At 46.1% G+C, this 10,594-nt stretch overlaps 1 long non-coding RNA gene across 1 annotated transcript in view; it reads left to right on the top strand.

The window, feature by feature from the left end:
* The window catches only part of LOC127024149 (uncharacterized), a 113,139-nt gene extending 103,537 nt beyond the window's left edge, over positions 1-9,602 (top strand). The window contains exon 3 of the long non-coding RNA XR_007767527.1: positions 9,503-9,602. This is a non-coding gene — a long non-coding RNA (uncharacterized LOC127024149). The remainder of the gene's footprint in view (positions 1-9,502) is intronic.
* Positions 9,603-10,594: the final 992 nt, after the last annotated feature.

Here is a 10,594-nt window from a genome sequence, read left to right on the forward strand (position 1 = left end):
ACAGATCACGGAGTCCTCCCTGTAAACATCTGCGAATGCAATGTGTGCTTGGTTTAAACATTTCCTGGTGATGTTTTTAATCCTTCGGTGAATCAAACCCTGAATGATACCCCTGTGACCCCAGTGATGTAGGGGCTGAGGGGAAGCGGTATCTGGAAGCTTTTGGAAGTGTAGAGTTTCGGCATGGGCGTTTGCCTCTGTAGTGAAAGGTTTGTAAAGCAGAGTTAGAGCCTCTCACTGTCCTCCAGCTACACCTCTTTGGAGACACGGTAATGATGTTGCTCAGATGGATTCTGGGATCGGCACCAGTGCAGCAGCAGATTAGACCTAGGGAAGAATGTTGATTATGTCCCCCTTCTTCACATCTGTCCAAGAGAGGCTTTGTTAATGTTACAACTGAGTCAAATTTCTCTGACCTGGGAGATGGATGTGTTTTTCCTGGAGAAAATTCCACATTCCTCACATTGTGAGTTCTGAGGAGCCACATTTACCAGTGTGAGGGGCTGGGGAGAGCAAGGAGGTGGCAAGATCCACGTGGATAAAGTCATTAAATTGCTACTTTGGCAGATACTTCTTGAAGAGTGGTGGAAGATTATCAGATGGACGAGGATTTAAGCAAAAATGTTCACAACGTGGTTCCCAGAATGGTTCCTAAATCCATCTTTAGGTCCTGTATTAAAAGAAGCCCGATTTCTACTGGCACTGCAAAACTGCATCTTTGAATTGCAAGTGCTTCTGGTGCAGAGTGCCTGAATGCCCAGAGATGGAGTCAGAGCCTAACTTTGTGCTCTTATAATTCAAACCCAGGCACCAGATGATCGTTTTCTGCAAACTACTTTACTCATGGATGTTTTCACTGGGATGAAAGCTCTCTAGCAAGATTGATTTCAAGTTACCCTCCTACTTATCCTCTGTGCCAGTAGCCCTTAGGACAAATAAAACTAACCCCAAAATGAACTAACTCCCTTGCCTGTACAGAGCTTTCCGTTTAGTTCAATTTATGAGTATGGATTTTGACTGATTATTATTGTGCCTGACTGGGTACAGAGCCATCTGCCTTGTGTTAGGTTTCCATGTGCTGCCTCTTCAGCCAGACTTCAGATGGTCGTTCTGGCAGGAGAAGACCAGGTTCTCAGTTACATGGTAGTAACAAATGGATTTTTAAATGGAAGGAAATTACATTGTTATCTATTTGGAAGCAACACTGCAGTGCCCTGCGTGGAAAGGAAAAAGGTGCCCAATGTGTTTATTATTATCATAACCCATCATCTTCTGTTGAAAGTAGAGGTGGCTTTCAAAAGAGTCCAAGCTGCAGGGAATTTAGCTTTTTTTCCCCAGAAATATGTTTGCTTTTAATGACATTTTCATCTATAAAAGCTAAAAATAACATGCCTCATTAAGTTCAAAGCACTCTGGGACAGAGTTTTCTCTTTCTGGCTGAAAAGTTGACATTTTCCTCAGAGAGGATCACATGTCCTGCTGAGTTTGGTGTTTTGTCTGCCTGCCTGCCGCGGTTTTGCGTGGCTGTGGAAAATGCAGGGGAGCTGTGAAGCACCATTCACAAACCTGGGGCCTTGGAGGAGCTGAAGTCTCATTCCTGAATGGAGAGGAGAAGTTGCTGTCTCCTCTGTTTGCCAGGAGGACAGTGAATGATGCCAATACAGCTGATACGAGTGTTCAAGCCCATATGCCAGTGTGTACCTGGGCTTTTCAAACCTTTGGTTTCATGAGAAGATGTTTCTAGTTGCAGTTGAGCAGACACCGTATAGCAAAAGTCACTGAGAAACCCCTCTCATTGTTTTGATCTGGGAAGGGAGGGAATGGCTAAAAATAGAACCGTATCAAACATCTGTGGCACTTCAACGTACAATGCTGCCATTTGGTCCTCAGTACAGGCAAGAAGTGTCATTTCCTCTATATATGATCTCATCTAGATTGTTCCTAGAATTATGTCTGAATAGGAAAAGAGATACGGTGCGGCCCAGCATGTTACAGCTTAGTAAATGGTGTTGCTTAATAAATGGTGTCAGATGTGCGTGGTGCAAAGAAGTCACGATGTGAGCGTGAGGCTGGCCTGGACGCAGCCCAGGAGCGGCGTGGAGGACAGGATGCTCGAGGGCTGGGCGGGAGGCTGAGCGGAAAACTGGAGGCTTGGAGAAAAGATGATTAATGGAGCCTATGTGGTTCCTACTGAGAACAGTCAAGGCTGAGCTGACGGCCTGCAGAAAGGGCTCGGGTTGCAGAGCATGAGGCTGGCGGGGGCTCCGGTAAGCGTGGAAGTGGGAGGAGGCGAGTTTTTATGTTCACAACGGATGAGGAGGTCAATAGCAAGGAAAGCGCTGAACCACACTGACCTGCTGCCACCTCCTGTCTCGGGAAAGGCTGAAAGCTTAGAAAAAGCAGTGACATCTGAGAGTGGGAAAGCTTGAGTTGGTAATAAATTCTGCTGTGGCATCACCTGCGTAACGGTTCCAAGCAGGAGGAGAGCTCCATTGTGCTTCATGCTGTACATGCAGGTAGTGAAGAGACATCATCTGTCCTGAAAAATTCACAGGCTAAAAAACCCTCATATCCTTAAATGCTCCGTAAGTGTTTTGGAGTGGCTGCAGCCAGGCCAGCGTGTGTTACGCTTGGGATCCAAGCTTAGCTGGTGCAAGGCAGTTCTGGTCTGGGTGCTGATGTATTTTGTGCTGAGGCGTGACTGTGGCACTGTGCTGCACAGGTTAGTATGCCTGTAGTAGCACTGGTACACATCTTCCAGACAGTCTTCAGTTTAAATCCTCATCTTAGTTTCTACCCAAAGCTTTGTTGCATACACCTGGGCTCAGACTGAACCAGATCAGATTCTCTCTCATTTACTGAGATGCGTTTGAGTTGCATCCATTTTCTAGTCTCTTACTGATTGTTTTAAGACAGTCGCAGATGCAGTTCAGTGCAGGTTACCTGTCTTCTGGAGAGCAGTAAAAGGAGCTGTGGTATTATACACAGGTGAAATCTCAGCCCTTCCCTTCTTATTGCAACAACTGGATGTGTTTTTAGAATGTTAAGATGTATTTTAAGTAATAAAGTCAAATAATAATCGTAGTGGGGTGATTTTGCTATTGATGCGCTTTCCAGTATTTGCTCCATTTTCAGTGTGAGTTCCTGCCCCGATGAGGAGGAGAGTCTTTCTCAGTGCTGCTCCAGAGCAGTGAGTTTTTTACATGCTGATCTGTTTTAGGCTGCATGTGGTGACTAGACAGAGAAAAATATAAAAATAAGCAGCAGGAGTGATTTGTGAGAGGCATCTGCCACGTAACAGTTAGTTGGGGATAGCATTGCATATCTTTGGCTGCATAATTAGGCACTTGTTTGCCCTGGGAGACCCACGGCCCTTTCCCAATTTTCTGAAAGATTGCGTATGGGTTTGAAGTGTTTTTGCAGCTGATCCATCTGAAATCCCATCAGGTTAAAGGAAAGGAAAAGCCACGTTTGTTGGATTATGGTTTCCAGATCCTCCAACTTCTGGAGCGGGCAGGGAGGGGAATGGAGAGGGAACCATGACTTGAGCAATTAATCTCGTTGTAGCTTGGACAGCCCTCGTCACAGGCTGACAGTGATTTATGAACAAGACTTTAGTATTTTTCTACTCTGCCTTGTGTGGGAGCAAAGTTAGATCTGCCCCAATGTAAACTGGTTATTGTTCCATGGGAGCTGATGGTCTATGAGCCTTTTTGAGGGCAACGCATTGTCTTCTGTCATCATTGGGAGACATGAGTAACGATGCTGGTCCTCTGTCCTTCCTGCAATGGGGATGTGTATTTTGAGGTATACGGCAAGATCTAGAGCTGTTCTCGTCATTGACTGCCCGTGACCAAGCGACTGAGCCCAAGTCGTTGAGGTTCCTCTTGTGAGTTCACGCTTCAGCTGTGGAGAAAAACATGGTGAGCCGTACAAAGCCATGGCTGTTCCCGGTGAACGTGGGGTCTTTCCCAACCCGCTCTGCCCGGCATCAAATGACTTCCGCAGCCTTTTGCCAGATGGAAGGAGCTGAGGAAGGAAACCCTCCTTTCAGACTGCTTCCTCCCCACCTGCACAGGCACTTTTGCCACAGCTCAACTCTGTAAATCAAAACATTTGCTGTACGTTTGGCCCAAAGTCCATGTTATCTTCAGCCAACAGACTGCCTGTAAGCCAAGCACGAAGCCCTGGAAGGTTGGGGGGTGGTGTTGGTACCCGTCGGTGTCGTAGAGAGGAGCTGCCAGAGCCCCCAGAAACACCATGTGGATGTTGGGCAGCCAGCTTCCTGGTGCCAGAGAAGGGGTTGATTAGGTAAGTCAGGCCTCCTTTACATGTAATTTGCATGCATGCATGCAGTCATTTGAGAGGTTTTTGTAAAAGGGAAGTGTCTCAAATCTCCTTTTTCACCCTGTTCAGAGTGAATTTTGCTCAGTTGTTCAGTTTGAAAGTAGGTGGCGAAGAACCTGTTCGTGGTGCTGAGGGTTAAAGACTAGATGGGCGACTGAAGAATAGAGCTGGGTCTCATTCTTCATCCACCTCTAAATTCAGGTACTATTAGAGCTTTTTCCAGTTCAGACCATCACAGCTGCTGGTGGGACAGTATCTGGTCTAATTTCACCTTTCTCAGCCATTTTGAAATTCAAGATTGCTCAAGTTTCCTGCTAAAATGCAAACAGCCTCTTTGCCTCTAATCTCCTTCGTTCCCTGAAGCTGCCCTTGTCTCCATCTTTCATCCAAATCCAGACAGAGGCTTCCATAAGGTCTTAAGCAGCCTTGTGAACATTTCCCCAGATGATTTTCATTTCCGCTTGCCTGTGCCCTTCTCCAATCCAACTAGGAGCTGAGGTTTCAAAATACCTTGAGGAAGGGCTATTCTTGTGGTTTTTCTACATGCTTCAGAAAAAGACATACAGAATATTTCTTGAGGGCCCGGCTTTAGGGGATTTTCAGTCTTGTTTTCCAGATCTTGCAGCTTTAGACAAGTTATCAAAATGTAGATGCTGAACTGAATTAGTGAACTTCTTGAAGATTTCCTGTCACTAATAATATATTTGGGCATCAAACTTGGGACTGCTAGGTTTTTTTGTGGGTGAAAGACCCCCTTGTCTCAGTTCTGGTGCAGGGCAATGTCCTGTCGAAGTCAAAGGACAGATGTCATTCAGAGGTGAAGTTAAGTCAGTCCTGGCTACATTCAAAAGTCCTAACCACAGCTAAGCCTGTTGTAACTTTCCTGCCAAACCTTTTCTTTGATTTAAAAAAAAAAAAAAGAAAAAGGAAAAAAAAAAGTATTTTAATTAAATACAAATTTCTGTGGAATGTATCTGCTGTTTTCTAAAAGCATCCATGCTTTATCAGTAACTCAAAGCCAGAACATCATGGCTGAACAAAACTATTTACATTTGAAAGCTTTTCAGTTGAAAATGTGTATATTTTGGAATTGAAAATCCTTTTTTATGGCTTTCATTTTTATGGGAACACTGGAAAATTTCTGCTTTGGGGAAGGACTATTCTGACTAGTAAGTTTTTTATTCTCAGAAGCCAAGTACTGTTTTCTCAAACAGACATTTCTACATTTTTTTTCTCATATCTTTTTCTTCGCTCTATTTTTTTCTCATATCTTTTTCTTCTGTCTTGCTGCTCAGACCATTTCCCTTGACTTGCCTAACTCGACTTGAAAACCAATATGAGAAATGGGACTTTGTGTTACAGGCTCTGTTGCCCAGCTCGCTGTTTTGGGCCAGCTGAACAGCCATCCTGGATAGTGCTCTGGACTGATTGCAGCCACAAAAATGCAAGTTTCACAGTGGAAACTATTTGAAAGGTTATTTTCAGGCCTGAGATATATACCAGCACTTTATCCACCTGAGCCTAGCTTCCGCTGAACAATAAGGTGCTATGGGCAGGGCAAGCCCCGATGATTTTAATCTGAATGGGCATGATGAGAGGCCAAATACTGAGTGGATTTAATCATCTGACAAATGTAATGATTAACCTTAAATATTTTGTATTCAGACCCAGGGTGGAATTTCCGCATAGAAATAAGGCTATCAGCCATGGGCATTTATTTGCTGGCGGCCGTGGCCATAATGTGCGCAGCCAGTTAGGAAGTTCTGGTTATGTGTAAAGCTGTAAGTAATGACAGACGATGAGTTGTTAAATAACTGCATAACTCATCAGGCGCGGGAAGGCGCTTCCAGCCTGAAGTGTGGCTTTGCCTTCCCTGGAGAGCCGCAGTGGGCTGGGGGCATGTGTGGCTCTCCAGAAACTGCATGATTTTGTGCTGCAAAGGGATGCCACGTTTGCTCTCTGCAGGCTGGGGGTCTTTCCCTGCTGCTCTCGGCTTCTTTCCCTTTAGAGCTGCTGCTCACAGGGCCTTTTTTTGGCAGAAACTCAGGCTGGCGTCTTGTGCGCTGAAAGAAAGGCTGAAAGGGAGGTGGCAGAACCAGACTGCATGCCTGTTTGGGACATTTGCATCATGGATCTGGCCTCTTGTATTTCTTGCACGCGAGTTTAGCTTCCAACCCAGATCCAGGTCAGAGCAGGGAGTGAAACTAAATTTCTGGGTGACTTCAGTAGCGTCACACAATCTCATCTCCCGGCCTGACCTGGACAAAGCGGCAGGTTTCTGGTTGCACTGGAAGGGGGGTCTGGATCAGACCCATCCTTCTCTGAAATGGCATTGCAGGATGGGCACCTGGAAGGCAGGGAGATACAGGCTCTCCTGCATTTCGTTACCTGTTGCCTGTCCGTGCAGAGGCAGCTGTCTCTGCAGGAGGGCTCTGTTTTATTAGACTGGTCTGCACGGAAACAGGCTTGGTCTGAGGAACTTGCCGTGGGGTTTGGTGGGTGACAGTTCCTGGCTCGGTTCTCTTTGCCATCTTTGCATTCAAGTTGTATGTGCTAGGTCTGATGCAAGTGGGAAGATGCGGCCTCAGATTTCTACCAAACATGCTATTTTGATGTCTTTGACAAAACAGATCTCGCTCACCTTGCATACCAAGGTAATCTAGCAGAGATTCTAGCAAAAGAGCTGGGCTTGTGGGAGCTGACCGCTGGTGAGCGGAGAACAGGCTACGAGGCTGTGTTAAACTTTTAGGGTCATGTAGGCAGCAGTTGGCACCAAATGTGGCAGGAAAAATGGTATGGGATTAATTGATGAGGTGGCATGGCTATTTCCTTACCTTTGAAGCCTGTTGTTTTGAGCTTAATAACAGCATTCTAATATGCATTTTATGTGAAAGAGATACATCATTTGTTTATGCACCTCACAGCCTGAAGTTCAGTATGGGAAAGGTATTTCTTCTCTCCACCTCTGATGTTTAACTGTTTAATAATAATAGTTAGCATTAAAAGTTCATAACATTTTATCTTTAATAGCAAGACATTTACCTTTTGCCTGCAATACACTGGTGAATTTGCACATTACGTACCTGAGTGCAACTCTGATGATGAGAGAAAATGCTAGCCTCGCTTGAACCAAATTATACACTTCTCCACAAGCCTTCAGCTAGTTTCCTCTGTATGGGAGGCAGCAAACAATAATATAAATACAGAAGGAAGACAAGACAGAACAGATAGAAGACATTGGAAGTAATACACAGCGTGCAAGTATGTGTGAAATACTGTATATTCAAGCTATGGCGGTGGTGCTGGGCACAGTCTCCTTCTAGAGCCTGTCCTTCTGAGTGCTCAGCAAACACCCATCAAACAATGCTGGTGCTCAGTGTTCAGCAGACAATGCGGGGAAAGCTTGACAAGTGTGATTTGTTAGAGCAGAAACTGCAGAAAGTCTGGGCCATGAAAAATATAAGCCTAATACCGATTATTTATGGTGTGCTGGGATTTCCTGATGGGGTATTTCAGGAGCGCTGTGTGAGCTGGCTTGGTTAAAGACCTTCCTGAAGCAATGTCGATGAGCTCCTGTAAATCCTGAGAAGGATGAAAAAATCTGAAGTCACTGATGCTGCCTCTGAAGTTGGAGTTGCATCCACTGGATTTAGGATGGTATCCCAGTCCCACGCCGGGGAAAGAAACACTACTGGTGCAAGTGCCCATCGAGCCCCAGGGCTTGCAGTGGGATGCCAAGGTGGAAATGGGTTTATTTGAAAGATAAAACATATTGTACAAATCCTACAGAATGGTTAAATATGCTCCCAAATCTGTGGTGTCTGTATTGACTGTGGAAGCCTGGCTGCGTCCATCCTGTATCGATTTAATCAAATACCTCTTGTTCATGGCTGGACTCGAACCCCTACCACCTTTAAGGAGAAAAGCGGTGCGATGCACGGGATTCTTTCTGCTTGATAATATCAGGCAGCCTTTTCACCATCTCCCTGAGAAGCAGCAGTTGCTGCCTCCACATGACAGGAGAAAAGTATGTTTTAAAGAGCAATATTAATAATAATAGCAACATTAAAGTGTGGGGAAGAATTACAAAGGTAATTCTGAGATCTTACTCAGTAATGCAGGCTATTAACAAAAGATAATCACCTTTAAGTCAGTCACCTTTAGCCCTGGAGTAAAATGGAGGCACAATTATTCAATGCAGTACAAAAGTAATTTAAACAGAGATGGATGAACCATCGGCTCTCTCAGTTCTTGCTTGGGAAACCAGCCAGGACCAAGTCCTAAAGGGAGGAAAATGCGATGAAAAAAGGGCAGCAATAAGTAAATAATTCCTGGTGTTCTTCTCTCTGTTTTTCCACTGGAGCTGAAGTCATTCACCATTGGGGGTGTAAAAAGGGAAAGGGGGAAAAAATAGGAGAATCGTATTGAAAAGCAGTTCTTCATGTTCCTTTTATGAGTAGCATTTGGAGGCTCTTATACTCCGGACTGCCATAAAACGTCTAGATCCATGCTCTGTGTCAGAGCGTGGGTTTTTGCTGTCAGAAACCACACAGCCATGCGGCTTCATCGTTTCTGTCACTTTGGGTCCGTGGCTGAGGAGCAGCCTGAAGTACGAGGTGGGACGAGCTTCGTATGGAAAAGGTACCGTGTCTACTGAAAGAAGGCTCAGGAGCTGAGGAAATTCTCAGCGTGACCAAAAAGACATGGCCACAGGGTTTATTTATGTGCGTAGGAAACCTTTCTATGCTGGAAACAGGAGTCTCTTTCTTTGCAGCAACTGCTGTGTGATCCCTTCCCTTGTGTCCATATCCTGCCTTCTTCCCAGAAAGTAGCCTGCGGTTGCTGGAGTGCAAGGGCTTGTTAGTTTTTGTAGGGTTGCTTCTGAGTGCTACCTTGCTGGTTTTGTTGTTTAAAAGGGTCGCTGGAGTTTTATGGTGGGAAGAAGGAGCGTATGGACTCTGGAAGCAGTCATGAGATTGCAAAAGTGACTTTGAAAGGTCTTTCAAGCTGCAAAGATGAGCAGTTGGGGCCCTTGGAAATGCCTGAGGCAGGGCTGTAGCCACACGCGAGTCCTCTGGACAAGCTGACACTGACTTACCATCTGTGCTTGCATTCAACATGCTCTTAAAATTCCCACTGATTTTCTTTCCCACAGAAAGAAGCACCGCAGCTGAGCATCCAAAACCCATCCGTTGTCTTTGCGTTGCCTCTGTGAGCAGCAGCAGGGATGACAGGCAGGCAGCAAGGCAAAGAAAGACTCGGTGAGCCTTGCGGCACGTGGCTCAGCCTCACCCTTGCTCTGGAGCAGCTGAGGACGTCCGGGAGAGATTAACAGGTATGAGAAATTACAAACAGAATAAACTTTTTGGAAACAAAACTGAGAGTTGCTGTGAGAGGCATTGTTACTGGCTGCTAATCCACTGAGCGGAGGGAGGAGAAGCTCCAGTCTAGCCCAGTATAGAGTGGAATAAATTCCGTGTTTCTGTTTTATGTCCTGTCTGTGCAAGCGAGGGGCCTCGTGCGCTCATTCCTGCACCATTCCCGTGTGGCTCCGTCTGGATTGCTGCCTGCTTTGGCTTTATAAACAACATGGTAGGAGCTCAGTGCATGATTATTCTCAGAGATATTATCGCAGTGTTAGCTCTGGTTACTCACTTTCCATTGCACATGCAGGCTCCTTACCAAAGGCTTCTGATCTGGTGGCCTGCCTGGGTCTAACCTGTGTGATAGGGCAGCCCCAAAATCCTCGTTTGTAGAGTGTTGCTACTGGGTGCAACCCTCTGTGTCCTGGAGTATGGGCTCGTATGAGAGCAATGCTGCTGAGAGGGTCCTTCAGAAGAGTTTGAAGGACATGGGAGAGCCTGAGAATGTCCACCAAGGGACACCTTGCATTGCAGTTGCTGAGCACTGCCAGGCGACTGCCAGGATCGGTGTGGAGCTAGCACAGAAAAGACCTCACCCTGCACTGGTGAGTGGAGCGTAGGAGGAGGCAGGGAATTGGGATCAGCTTTTGCAACTGGAGACCTCTGATGGCAATGCTATTCAGTTTGGGTTTTGTCTGTATGTTTGGAGGCAGCGCCTCTGGGTGAGACACAGCATTATTGGAGGCTAGCAAGGGGTAACGCCGCGAGCAGAGGGAGGGATGGGATCTGTCCCTGCCCGTTGCACAGCTCAGTAAATCAGAGGAGGGCTGCACTGCGGCTGGGATTCCAGCGCTGTCTGGAAATTCTCCGTACGTCCATCAGCA

Source organism: Gymnogyps californianus, chromosome 19 (assembly GCF_018139145.2).
Source record: "Gymnogyps californianus isolate 813 chromosome 19, ASM1813914v2, whole genome shotgun sequence".
In the NCBI taxonomy this organism is placed as follows: domain Eukaryota; kingdom Metazoa; phylum Chordata; class Aves; order Accipitriformes; family Cathartidae; genus Gymnogyps; species Gymnogyps californianus.